This window comes from Marmota monax, unplaced genomic scaffold, assembly GCF_021218885.2.
Source record: "Marmota monax isolate L192 unplaced genomic scaffold, Marmota_monax_Labrador192_F-V1.1 WCK01_AAM20220418_F8-fsc00031, whole genome shotgun sequence".
In the NCBI taxonomy this organism is placed as follows: Eukaryota; Metazoa; Chordata; class Mammalia; order Rodentia; family Sciuridae; genus Marmota; species Marmota monax.
Window position 1 is genome coordinate 14,945,084 of NW_026695197.1, and position 14,298 is coordinate 14,959,381.

General features: G+C 45.8%; 1 protein-coding gene across 2 annotated transcripts in view; it reads left to right on the forward strand.

The window, feature by feature from the left end:
• The first annotated feature begins 747 nt into the window (after positions 1-747).
• Positions 748-14,298, forward strand: part of Setbp1 (SET binding protein 1) — a 353,550-nt gene continuing 339,999 nt past the window's right edge. The window contains exon 1 of one of the 2 annotated variants that reach the window (XM_046428350.2): positions 748-916. The gene's annotated coding sequence lies outside the window, so the exon portion shown is untranslated. Of the gene's footprint in view, positions 917-1,415; positions 1,542-14,298 lie in introns of those variants that run through there. The other variant, XM_046428353.2, reaches the window with a different exon arrangement.

The following is a 14,298-nucleotide window of genomic DNA, read 5'->3' on the forward strand; positions in this document are numbered from 1 at the left end:
GGCGGTCCCCGCTCGGCTCGGCCGCGCTGCCGCTCCAATCCTCCCCCCTCCCCCGCCCGCACCCTCCCCCTTCCTTTCACTAGGACTCCGGGACTCGGGAGAGGGCGCGGGAGGCAGGCACACGGGCCCGACCCCACTCCAGCGCTCGCCGGGGACGCGGGCGGGCGGGCGGCGAGGGGACGCGGCGGGGGCGCGGGGCGGGCGCGGCCATGGAGCGGCGGCGGCGGCAGCCGCAGCACTAGCGACCGCGGGCGGACGAGCGGCGGGCAGGGCCGCCCGGCGCCGCGGACCGAACTGCACAGCTCAGCAAAAGCGCCCTCGCCCTCCGCGCGCCGCCTCCTGCGAGCCCAAGCCCGGCAACATTTTTTAAAGCTCCAATCCATCCTTTGAAGAGAAGAAAAAAAAATAGCATTGATCGGAGAGACGGGGATATATATATATATATATATATATATATATATATATACACACACACACACATATATATATATATATAATTTTTTTTTTGGCTCCTGCTAAAATTAGCCAGGCTCGCCGCGCGCCTGTGTGCGAGTGTGTGCGAGTGTGTGCGTGCGGGCGTGTGTGTGAATGTGATTACTCCAGGACTCCTCGGGCTCCGGAGACGCCATTTTCCCCCTTGATATCTCTCTCCATAAATCGGTGGCGCGGCGGAGGCGGCCGCGTCGGGCGGGAAGCGCGGGGCCGGCCGGGGCGCCCGCCGCTCGCCGCCGCCTCCGCGCGCCCGGGGGCCCCGGCGCCCCCCGAGCGAGGGCGGCCCGCCCCGCGGCTCGCCGTTTGACAGATGCTCATCGCCATGGAGTTGCTGCAGCAGCACCTTTGGGGGCTCGGACGAGCGAGCGGAGCCGGGATCTGAGTGAGCGCCGGGGCCAGCGGAGCCGGAGCCGCCGGGACATGGGTGAGCACGCGCGGCGACCTTGGAGCGGGAGCCCCCGTGCCCAGCATCCTGCCGCGCCGCGGGCCCCCACACGCTCGGGGCCGGGGGGCGGTGTGTGTGCCCGGCAAGCAAAAGTTCACGTCGCCTCGCCGGGGCTTTGCCTTTTCACAGGGCAGGAAGGGGAAGATGGGGCCGAGGGACGGGATGCCGGTCCCCGCGAGGCTGCTCGGGGATGGGCGCGATTCCGACCGGCCGGCGGGTGGGCAGCGATGCTGGCTCTATTGGAGTGGCCCGTTGGTGGCGGCGGTGGTGGAAGCGTCGGGCTGGAAGGCTGGGAGCTCATTGAGTTTCGCCTAATCTGATCCCCCCCTACCCCCCGCCTTTTGCACCCTCCCTCGGTCCTGCCGCCGGCTGCCGGGGCTGGCGGGTTTGGCGTTGGTGGAGTGGACTCGGGAGGGGGAGGGGGTAGGGAAAGGGGTGGGAAGGCGGCAGGATATTTTTTTTTTCTCCCTTTGTAACTTGCAGGTTAAGTGGAGCTAGAGAGCTACATTGTAACCTAGTTGGATTTTTTGGGGGGAAATGTATCAGAATCTAACGTGTCCTTAATAGAGAGAAGAACAGGCAAGAAGTGGTCCAGCCGGCGAAGGTTGGTGTGTGCTTGTGTTCTGGCTGTGTGTTAGTTTTTCTCTTAAAAATCTTAATCAATGGATTTGAGTCTTTTTCTTTTGCTCTCCGGTTTGAGGATTCTGAAAAGACAGGAATTCCCTTAAAAGCAGACGAATGCCCTTTTGAAAGCACGCATTGTGTGCGTTTCTAGAGGAGCCTTGAGCTTGGGAATTAACCCCAGGCTTCCCCGTTCGGTGGTTTCCAGTGGGAAATCACTCCGGAAAGGGAGCCCTTCAGTATCGATTTATTGTTTTTGTCTCTCTTACCATTATCTCTTTGACCAAAATACTGTCTGAGAAGTTCCACAGAGACAAAGTCAGGTAAACTGGGCAGATCTTTAGCAAGATGGTGATAACGGTGATGCTGTTTTTGGTGTCTGTTTGTGATGGAATCATTGTTGGGTAATTGCAATTTCTGATCGGTAGAGCATGCTGGTTCTAAAAAAATAAGTTACTGCCGAAATGCTGTCTTCCAGCCCCCCTCCCCTACACACTATCATCACCCCTCCTCTCCTGACCCACACTGCTTACTACAATTCCGAAATCGGATCCAACTGGAAATATTTTCATTGGAGATCAGAAAGTTGTGCAGTTAGAAGTAGGAGATGGGGCTAGAGGTAGTGAGTGTGTGGAGGGGGAGTGCTTATTGCCCCCCTCCCATGATGCATTTATTCTTTATGTGTGTGTGGAATACTTAGGGCGTGTATGTCTAAAAGACTGTTGAGGGAAGGATTTCCGATTCGTTTCTGTTTTAAATAAACTGTCCTGGTAATCTCATGGTTGAGGTCTAATACTAAAAGGGCAATTTGTGTGTCTTTATGCCTGCAGAAACTCTCCCTCGAAAGGCAGTTTATTCTGGAACTATAGAGCAGCTACTCTTCTATCCCAGCCCCCCTACTCCTACCCCATAACTATCCACATCTTCTAAAGTTTGCTTGGAGTCCATGGTCTCTAAGGAAATACTGATATTTCTTGTTTTTCTGACATTCCTTTCCCTTCTTTTCTTTTTCATTTCTTCACCCTTGTCCTGTTTTTCCTTGTTTCCTGTGGATTTGAACTGAAGTAGCTGTCACCCAAACTCTGGCAGTTCGGGCCCATTACCCTCCCGTAGTTTACCCAGGTACATCTCCCACTCCATCCAAACAGCTCCAGTTGCAGAGTTTGTTTGGTGTGCATTGGGGGAAGGGAAACAGAGAAGAGGGACTTGGAGAGGAAGAATGTTGTTCTGTGCAGGCCACATCTGCAACACTGGGACCAGACCTGGGCAGCCAGGAACAGTTTCCTTTACACACCCTAGTTAGATGTGGTCTGGCTGGGATAGGAAGGCGGGGCCAACTGGCTGGGGGCGTGTGAGGGAGGAGAAAGTTTGTAGCACTTTAAGATGTAGCCAGTTTACAATCCCAGGTCCCTCCCTCTCCTTCCTCTTGATTTCTGTGACTTACACCTTCCTTAAACTCCCGGAGTGAGAGAGGCATGATCCCTTTAGCTCTGACACAGGAAGATTCCCAGGTTTTAGAGCTAAAGCTGTAGGGGCTGTGTTTTCACTGTGAGCTTAATCTCCATGCCTGTTACCAGAAAAGGGTGTTAGGGCCATGTTTGAGGCAAACCAAAAAAGTGGGAGAAGTAAGCATGGTTGAACACAGAGCATTTACAAATTGCAGGGAATGTAGCCTCAGAAGATCCAGAGACCAGGTACCCAGTGTGCTACTAGGCATAGGATCCTCCTCCCCCATTAAGTCTTGGTCTTGGGAAGTTGAATCCTGTTAGAGCTGGGCTGTGGAAGCTATAGCCACTATAGTAACCTGAGCTGAGTTGGGGGAGGAGATGGTGAGCAAATGTAGTCCCTAGCCAGAGAAGGGAAACAGACTAGTCTCTCTCTTAGCAGGGAAAATAGATGCTTCTCTGGAATAAACAAACTGGAGGTGGGGGAAGGGATAGCTTGTAGTGAACATAAGGAGTGGCTGAAAGGCAGGGTTGTCAGGAAGGGGGCCACTTCTAGCCTGGGAGAAACTATCAACTGCCTTATATGTTCATGAATGGGCTAGGCCAGTGAAGGGTTGTAATCTGATCGTTTGCATGTTAACATCAGAATGTTACATAGGAAGGCTGTGCTGGGACTTCACTGGAGGAAAACCTGGATGTATCCCTGAGGGAATCTGGTACCTGGTACCATGAGTGCTTCTGGTCATGTACTTGTATTACTCATAAGGAGCTACTTTTCAAATCACCTGGCCTAAATGAAGCTTGGGGAGGGAAAAAAACAGAGCTTGGGATCTTTGTAGAATTTAGTTGAAGATGAACAGTTGGGAGAGGCAGGAGGCAGCATTTTGTTGAAGAAGAAATAAATAGGTAGGCACTTCCCCCTGGATTCCCAATTCCTTTTCTGCTGTAACCTTAACTTTGAATTCCATTAGGGGCTGAATCGATACTTCTCTGGCACAGAAATGTGCATCTAGGAGAGGAGAGTTCTTGCAACCTGGTCATTATTTTTAGTTGTACTTCAATCTTGACTCTGACACTTCTATATAATATGCAAAAGGAAGAAGATGAGAAATAGCCAGACTGATGGGACAGCCTTTCTGGGTTCCTGTGGAGACACTGAAACTTAGCTGGGCCTTGCCCTCCCAGAATGCCAGGCTTTCCCTTGGAGACTTCAAGTTTTAATTGAAACCAGAAAGCTATTGAAGGCAGACCCAGCCAATGAAATCCTGTTTTCTCTGATGCTCAGGGATGGGAAATAAATAATGTTTTTGCTGATGGCATTTCAAGTTGTTTCAGTTTTACTCCTTCCAGAAGAATGGGGTAAATTATTATGAAAACATTAGCCTTGTAAAGAGTTGCACTGCCTTAAAAATGGAATGTTGTGACTGGGACTGTTCAGGGAGCCAGGGTATTGGAGAGTCATAGTGGGGTTGGAAGTGGGGTGGAAGAAGAAAGCCATATAAATTTTTCCTGAACGTCATTTTGTCTGTTCCTCAGGTTCCTCTGAAGAAGGAACAAAACAATTCAATCTCATTTCTGTTCTATGGTCTATTATGAAACTGGGTCAGCTACAACAAAATATCTGAGATAATCAACTCATAAAGGGAAAAGTTTAGTTTGGCTCACAGTTTGGGAAGTTCCAGTCTATGATTGGTTTGCCTTCTTGCTCTGGGCCTGTGGTGAGGCAGTGCACTGTGGTGGGAGCATGTGGTGGAGCAAAACCGCTCACCCAAGGGCCACAAAGCAAGAGAGAGAAAAAGAAGAAGGGACTGGGATCCCTAAATCCCCTTCAAGGACATGCCTCCAATGACCCAAAGACCTCCCATGAGGCCCACCTATTAAAAGTTCTACAACCTCCCAATAGCAGCACCATGAGAATCAATCTTCAATGCATGGGCCTCTGAGGGACAGTCAACATGAAGTGATAGTGCTGGGTGAGTTTCTGCAAATGTGTTGGGTCAGAATGGGGTCAGGAGTGCTACCACCATACATATAGCCATGGGTTTCAGTTTCTTGTAGAGCTATTTCTAAAGTAACTCTTCAGCCCAAACACTTGTAAGTGAAGAACATAAAACCCCAAGGTGCCCACAGAGTGCACTTTCTGGATGCTGGAGGATGATGCCAACATACATTATTGCTTGACTCTGAGTTTTCATTTCATTTTCACTTAGCTTTCTACAAATTTTGATACCTGTTTAGAGACAACAGATTGGGTCTAAATAAAGTTTTGGGGGATGATGACCTTAGATTCATTTTGTCTAAATTATTGGGATTAAACAGTTCATATCTAGAAGTTTCAATGGATCATACTAGAACAGCTTTCCTTTTAGAGGAGTTAGAGTTTTACCCCATTAGAGGGTACTCTGTAAGTTCAAAGAAACATTTTTTTTTCTTTTAATGGTCTTTGTCTTAGAAAGTAGCAGTAGACTTCCTATTCTGTTCAGAGCAAATGATGCCAGCATCAAGTGTAGAATGTGAGCTGCCCTGATATCCACAGGATCCCCTGGGAGGAAGCAGCCATCCTTTCCCGAGAAGCCAGTGATGGATTATGATGTTTAGTCCCATGTAAAACAATCATAGGCAAAGTCAATTGAGCTGACCCTCAGGTGGACAGAGGCTCTGCCTTTTCAAGAATGGGGGATGGGGAAGGGATGGATGGTGAGCCAGAACTTGGTTAGGCTGAAAAAATGTTTCTGTGATCCATCTTATCTTTTGCCATCCCAAACACTGCCTTTCATATTCATAGAACTTTGTTCTTTTAAAAAATATTTTCATATCACATCTGCCCTCTTGATCTAGAGAAGGGAAGCCCAAGCATTGTATTCCCATCAGAAGACAAGGCATGGGATACATTGGTTGCCTGAAATGACACAAGTTGGTCGCTGACCTGGGGCCAGAGGCTATGTTAAAATGTGAACAGCCTCATATCTGAAGTGACAAGATCTGTCTTGGATCCTGTCCCTGCTACTTTCCAGTTCAGTGGCCCCCAGCAAGTTCTTTAACATGTTTGAACCTCAGTAAGTTAATCTGTAAAACAGAGATAAAGTTACCTACCTTGCCTACTTCATAGGGTTGTAAAGATTAAATGGTAACAGCTAATTTCTGTCATTGAACTCTGGGAGGATGTTCATGCTGCCTCCTGGAAAAGGGTGCTTGCGGTTATTGTTGCCATAAGCCATAGATTAATAACACCTTGGCATGGAAGGAAATGCCACAAGGGCCCTTGTGTTCTAAGAGTTCAACTGATTTGACAGTATATATGTATATACTGATGAATCAGGTTGGATCATTCTCCTCATATCTATGGATTGTATTATTAGATGCCAACAATGTTAGGTCTATCTGAGATCAGAGTCTCATGGTATGTCCAGTTGAACTCAAGAAAATGCTGGTGCTCAGTATATGCTCTTTGAGTGGAGAACCAGGAGACTAAAAGGAAGAAATTTAGGTGCATAGAGGGGAAGCAGTGGGAGAGTGAGCCCTGGGGGGCTTCTCCATCAAGGTGCTGCAGTGGTTGAGTGTGACCTTGAAGACAGAATTTCTAGCCTCTGTAGAAAAGAACTGACAGCAGGATTGTGTCTGTTCTAGAGAATTCAAGAAGTTCTCTATATTCAGGGAAGTTCTTCACAGTCTGTTGGCTCCCAAACTTTTCTGGGTCCCTCCTCCTCCCCTTTCCCTTGATATGCGGTCCACCATGTCCAGCAGCCTGCACAGGGCATCTTGCAGTGTTCTCAGTTGAACCACATTTGACACAAAACACAAGGCACCGCTCCCGTCAAACCGGTTTCCTGGCTGACCCTGGACACTCTGTCACCTGTTCACCTCCACACCTCAGCTCTCTTAGGGTTACCACCCCCTATCTGGAAGGTGCCCTGACTGGTCTCTTTAAATGAGAGTCTACTTAGAACTACCAGCACCAACCTGCCTCCTCTGGGTACACGCTGTCACCCCACCCCCTGACTCTGAGATCGCCTCTAGTTTCCAGAGGACTTCAGATTTAAAGCTTGTGCCTGGCACCATGTCATGCTCCCCAAACCATGCATCCTTGAAGAAAGGGGCCACGCTGGCCCCACAAAACCCTGCACCTATTTGTGTTTGATTTGGGTTGCACAAATAAATCACAGAATTTATACAGAGATAGAATACTCAAAGTTAATGTTATTTAAGATGTACTAAAGCACTGCAAAATGAAGGAACACAATGAGTACCTCTTAGAGTGAGTAATAACTACTTATGCTAATGGCTTTTTATATTTTTGGCTATCTTTCAGGGAAAATCACCCAATCTCAGTTTTTCCTTCAAAGCCTAAGAGGTAATGATATTTTACTGCATGTGTATCCTTTCAGTCACTGATTCATTCATTCATTCAATCAGCAAATATTTATGAAGTGTCTCCTAGAGCCTCATCGCCACTCGAACACACGCAGCTCTTGACTGTCTCCGAAAATTCCAATCACATTTTCTCTCTACCACACTCCTTTTGGCACTTAACGGTATAACCGCCTTCTTTGTTGCTGAGGTCTAAGAGCTTCTCTGCTCCTCAGTGACTGAGAGTGTGGTCACAATGGCCAAGAGAAAAGGCTGAGGAGAGAAAGACATTCTAGAAAAGAAACTTTCCCAGGGAAAGGTCCTGGGAGGCCAGCTGTAGGATGGACTGGTCACCTCTTAGCATATGTTGGGGACATGTTACCATGCAGTTCTGCTTCTGAATGCACCCATGATAAAGTAACCAAAGGATTGAAATGGACAGTCCTTTCTGAAAATCTGGGATGTTAGAGCTAACTGTGTGCCAGGGATTTTAAAGTTTTCTTAAAGCTCAGAGCTCCTTAAACCTGTTCAATGGCATGCCAACAACTGTTCAAACCAATCCCAATGAGAATTAATGCACTTAACTCTGTTTGATGTGGTTGACAAGCCAATGAAGGGGAACGTGGTGTCCTGGGGTAAATTGAGTCAAGAGAATCTCCCCAGTTAGAACAGAATGGGCTTGCAGGAAAAAGAAAGATGCCATGAGCTATTTGTGAACAAATACTGCAAAGTGTAATGTGGAAGGAAGAAAAGGGGTTAAGTTATCTGCGCCTCTTTTGAAAGTTGGCTGTCTTTGGCAAAATAACTGACTTGAAACAAGGGAGATAATATAAGGCAGCTTCTGGGAAGTACACAAATACATTCTCTAGCAGGACTTTGCTAATGCTGTGCCCACGGGGCATCTGGAATCTCTGCTATGGATACTTCACTTGCCCCATGGATACAGGACCTGGTCGTCCTTTCCCTATGTGGATTCTAAAGAGCCTGAAGCCTAGGGCTGAGCCTGTGCTTCTCAGGTGTTCTTTCCATCTCCATAGAATCTAATCTCCCCTGCCATTGGAAGCCTGTGCACAGTAATGGATGGGGGTTGCTTCTTGTACACTTTGAGATCAGAACAAGTGACCTGCAGTTTGTCCTAAACCAGGACTCTCTGTGATATTGAGTGGGGGTTGCATCAGGAAAATTATGCTTTGATCTAAGCCACTGTGCAAGTTCCATGGGATTTATGATTCACCTCAGAACACACCAGTTGGACTTTTAGGAAGAGGAAACCTCTGCAAAGTGTGAGATGCTGCAATTACTTTTACCCCAGGATGTTGAAAAGGATCTGAGATAAAAATGAAAAACAAAACAAAACAGCCAGCAATTTGTGTAAAAAGTGATTCTTCATTATTTATTTTATCTGCCAATGACTCATAGTCTGTTCAGTGGAAAGGAACTACTTAGAGTTTGAACTTGGGACTGTGGAGGTTTTGAATTTGATGGCTCCAATATAGTAGGCTGATAATGTCAATAGAGACAGTGGAGGTACTCACTATGACTTGTTGTTATTTGAGCAATGAGATCTTTGATTTTTTTTTTTTTTTAATTATGACTAAGGAGGTGACTAAAAAAAAGATGATTTGATGTGAAAGCTCTGTGGGCCTTCTTTCTTCGCATTACTCTGTACTCTAGAGCTCAATTACAATCATTTTTTTTATCTACAAATATTTATTAAAGTCCTACAACTGCAGTGAATCATCGTGCTTGGTATTTTTGGATAGGAAAGGTCTGCTATGAGGTGTGACTTTTACTCTTGGAGAATGATTTCAAAGAGACATGCTTACTAACGTGACAATCATTGGAGTGTAATTTTGCTATTTGTGTGGTTAGGGCTAGGGAAGGCCTCAAGGAGGATAGGTTTGGGGTTTCATGGCAGAAGTGGAACTGGGGGCTATGCCTGGTATGTAGAATGTATTGGCATGGGGGAGGAGGTGCAGTGAAGTTCAAGTGTGAATTTGAAATTGCTTTAAGGAAAGGAATGCTAATCATGAGCATGGATTGCATCTGGCAGGCCAAGGTAGCCCTGAATATGAAGGTCCAGATGGCTATTGTCGACAGGCAGGCCACCCATAAGTTTCCTTGATGGTCTGAGGTCTTTTGTCAACACTTGGAAGGAAAAGCATCCAGAGACTGGACTCAGTCTACCTGTCCAGGGTTTTAATTCAAACTCATAACTTTTCAACACTTATTCAGCAAAATCAATTTGCTCAGTGACCATTAAGCATAATGCAATAGTCTCTGATGGGTGCTCTAGGGATCTCAAGAAATGAAGAAGATCAAATCTCTTTCTGCCCTTGAATTGGGCTCCCTAAGATCTTATGAAAAACAGGGAAGGAGCAGCAGACACATGCTAAGAACTGGGTTGTAATGGGAACCCAGGGAGCTTGGACAGATCAGAGAAAACTTCATGGAGTGGGTGGGAGTTGAGCTGCATCCAGAACAATGGGATAGTCTTGGGCAAGCACAAAATATCAGGGAAGATCATCCTCTCGAGAATGCAGGGAGAAAAGAAGAAGTTGAATGCAGGACCCTGTGTATGCTCTACAGCAAGAGAGGTGGGATAGAGTCCAGTAAGAAATAGACCAAAGCTCCATCTCTATCAGGCTGAGGAACCTTGATCACAGTTTTTCATGTTCAAGAACAGACCAGAGGAACAGGAGAGTGTGACACTCAGATACTTCCACATACACTGCACAAGATAGAACTGAAACATTTGACCTTGCTGTTCACTGCTAGGTCCTGTCTGACACCAGTCTGAGGTTCTAAAGAGGTAGCTTTAGAATGACAAGTAAAACTACTTCTTAGTATATGGACAGCAGAGAATGGCCACTCTGGATACGTAAGACTTTATGATACTAGAACTTATCTCTAGGAATCCAATGCATAATTGGAGAAAGACAAGATTCTGCAAAGTGCAATGTTTAAATGACAGTTTAAGGTAGCTAGAGAAGGAATATCATAAGAGAAGGGAAGTGTACTAATATTTTTTTTAGCTCTCTGGTTTGTCTAGCATCTCCTTTGCAGTAGAAGCATAAATATGAAAGTGTCAGAATTTTACTTTATGTTCAAGTGACAACAGATAAGCAATTGTTGTATCAGAGGGTTGAGAAGTTGAGAAACTTGAAGTAAGATTGAACAAGCAGTAAGATCAATACTAGAGAGCCTTGAAGGAAACGCTATGGAATTCATCACCTGATTAGTCCTTTGGTTTATCCCCCTTGCCTCCAAGAAGTCTTACATTTTTATCCCCAATTTACCAGTGACTACTTGAGGACCAGAGTTCAAGTGACCGCTAGTCCTGGCTATTTGGAGACTGGGGGCATCGTGGTTTAAATGATATTAGGAATTAGGATTATCTCTGTGATTTTAACAAGTCCCTCAACTTCAGTTCGTGTCTACAAAATGGGCACATCTGTGGATTAAATCAAATATTAAACTTACCGTTAAATCAGCACTTTTAAATAAAATTAACGTATGCCAGCTGTACGTTCAAAGCTAGGATCAGCTTCTTTGCCTTGTGGATTTCTCTGCCTCCTTGGACAGCAAATTCTGTGACCATGATAGAGGTCCACCTTGTTTGGCCTATTTTGGCACTATTCTGTATGTGTATTTAATTTTTTTTTTCCTTGTAAGATTCTGTGAAAAGAGAAGGAAGGGCAGGTGATGAAACCGAAGCTCAGAGTTTAAGTGATGTGGGAAGCCAGATGGTAAACTGATTTTAGAACTCAGATATGTAGAAACAACTATGAACTTTGGATAAAAAAAAAAAAAAAAAACTGGCCTCACTTTGTGTTTTTGATACATTATGATATGACAGGCTTTGAAATCATGTGTATGGCTATGCATCACTTAACAATGTGGATACATTTTGAGAACTGCATTATTAGGCAATTTTGTTGTTGTGCAAACATCACAGAGTGTACTTGCATAGACTTAGATGGTGTAAGTCAATCGCTTGAGGTGGCCTATTGATGCAATCAAGAGATGAGGTAAATTCCACCAGGTGAATAGGGCTGCATAACATGGTATATAGATCTACAGAGATTTTTTAAAAAAACACTGATTTAAAAAAAAACAAGTTGAAGAGTATGCTCTAAAATAATGATAAAATGTATACAATAATAAATACATAAGCCATTAGCATAGTCACTTATTATCATTATCGAGTGTTACATACTGTACATAATTGTGTATGCTGCACTTTTAGGTGACAGGCATTGCAGGAAGTTCACTTGTACCACAGCCTCACACATACATGAGCAATGCCTTGTGCTATGACATTACAATGACTACAACTTCACCAAGTGATAGAAGAAAATTCAGCTTCGTTATAGTCTTATGGGACCACCATCTTATATGTGATCTATTATTGACCTAATTGTTACTCAGCACATTATGGAATCTGGATTCAGCTGTGGATCTGACACAGGTAGTATGTGCTCTTGAGAAAATTATTAAGCTCACAGGATTTTTCATTTCCATATCTGTACACGAGGGCAGAATTTTCTGCATCATAGGACTGTTGGAAGGGTTAAATAGATCATGATTATGAAGGGTTCAGCCCAGGCCATTAGAACTATTTACCTCCTTTTCACTGCAAGTATGCTGTTTGCAAGACTGCATGGAGAAACACAGGCCACAAACAGAGTGCCAAAGCCAGAGAGCTCAGCCTGCAAACCTGTGGACTGGCCTGGCCAGTACCATAGAGATCTTTTCCCAGGAGCCAGTCCCAAGGCTCATGCTTTTGTGTTCTGGGTTCCCAGAGGAGGCACTGTTTTTGTAGCTGGAGCTTGGTTAATAGACGGTGTGCCCCACCTCAGGGCTCAGAGGTTTCATTCTGCTTCTTTCTCTATCATGGAGACTCCCAAACACAGGAACTGATGCCATATGTTTCGTTGTGTTCAGCTCAGTCAACCCAGCCAGGCAGAGCTTCCGAACCAGCAGGAGCCAATAAAGAGGGGGAGGAACCAGCCCTGCCTGTGAGGGGCTCCTCGTTGTCAAGCCAAGGAGACAAGGCTTTATATTCAAGAATGCAGGCTGGAAGGGGACACAAAACTCATCTCGTGCTACCTCCTCATTCTCCAAATGAAGAGGGAGGACTTGGGAGAAAAAGTAACTTCCCTCAGCCATCCAACTCCAAGTGGCAATGTAGGGTATTGAACCTGGAATTCCTTACAGAATCCACTATTATTTCCTCCATAAGAACAAAAGAGCAATACTCAAATAATAGCAGAAGACTCAAGGTAACAGGTACAAATTAAGCTAGCTGTGTGTGCTTCCCATGGTGCATGGAAAGGGAGGAGGTGGCTTTCCAAGCCCTGTCCTTCAGGGCTTTACCTAGGATCTGAGAAAAGAAGGCAGCCCGTAGCCAGATGCTAGCTTGGCTGACACAGACTATGCAAGTAATTCAAATCTAACAAAAAATGTGAGTACTTACTAAGGTGATCCCAGTATGTTCTTTCATAATTATTATCTCATTTAATCTTCAATTACTTCTCAAAACAGCCCTTGGGGTAGGATTATTACCCAATTTCCAAATGAGACTTGAACAGATTAACAATGTCTCTCAAGAACACAATTACTAAGTGGGAAAGAGAGGCTAAGTAATCTAATCCTATGACATTAAGTCCTGCTTCTTCCCTTCCTCTTTGCAAGGAGAAATATGACTTGGGCACTTGGTTGGACAGCGAGTCTGTGTGTTCACTGGGCTCTGAAGCACGTAGAGACTCATTTAGAACTGGGCTCCTTCCTTTGTGGGCTGGTGGGCAAGGTAGACAATTGAGTGAAAAATTGAAACACAGTTTGCCAAATGCTTTTGAGAAAATGTCCAAGGATGTGAGAACCACACTGTGTGTGAGTTGTGTGTATGTATGAGTGTGTGTGTGTGTGTGTGTGCACGCGTGTACAAGAGGAAGTGGTGCTCAGGGTGGGCTCAGACAGTCTCCATGCAGAAGGTGAAACTTGACCCAATTTTTGAAAGGTAACTTAGAGTTAACCAAGTGGAGAAAGGAGAAGGGGCAGGCCAGCCAGAGGAACCAGCAGGGAATCGTATACAGTGGTGGTCATCAGAGAAGCTCATGAAAGACCGCTGCTGGAGAATTCAGTGAGTGAAGGACTCGGGAGTTCTACTTGGAGGAGGTAGAATGTGATCTGCAATGTACCACACAGGTATGTAGTGTGGGAAAGGTCACTGAGTAGGCGCTTTGTCCTTCACTTTAAAGCACTGACATATTTGCAGTGTCAGGGAACTATAGTGCAGAGCTGTCCTTGCCCTTGCTGATTAAGAGCCAGGTAAAGGTTGGGTCATTTGATCCATTTGCCATTGTTGATGGAGCATTTATCCTGGGTATTTCTGCAGCAGGGAGGGTTTTAAGAAGCATCTCTCAGAGCCATAGGCACCTGAGTCACACGGTGTCTGGCTGGATCTGGATGTAGCCTTTTGCTCAGCCTTCACTGGAGTATCTCTGCATGTATCAGGAACTGTGCCAGGTCCTGGGGATACCGTGATGAGCCAGTTACAGGTCCTTCCCTCCAGGGCTTTCCATCTAGTGGGGGAGGCAGCGTTAAACCAAGAATGGCACAAGAATTCCATTACATAGTTAGTGCTAGGAAAGATCCTCTCTGTGGTACAAAGGCAAAGAACACAGAGTCCTGACCTGAGTCGTAAAACTCAGAGAAGAAACATTTGACCTCATTCTGAGTCATGAAGAGGCAAGAACTCAAGGGGAGAGGAGGAGGATTCCAGGTGCATGCAGAGTCACCTGAAAAAGCCACTGTGACTCCCACCTTAGTATCTGAGCAGACATTAAGAGATGAATAGTCACCCACCCCCAAAGCCAAAGTCAGACAATCTTGATGGAATCTGAGAAGGCATTTTTGTAACTACAGGTCAGTGAGCGTAGGCTG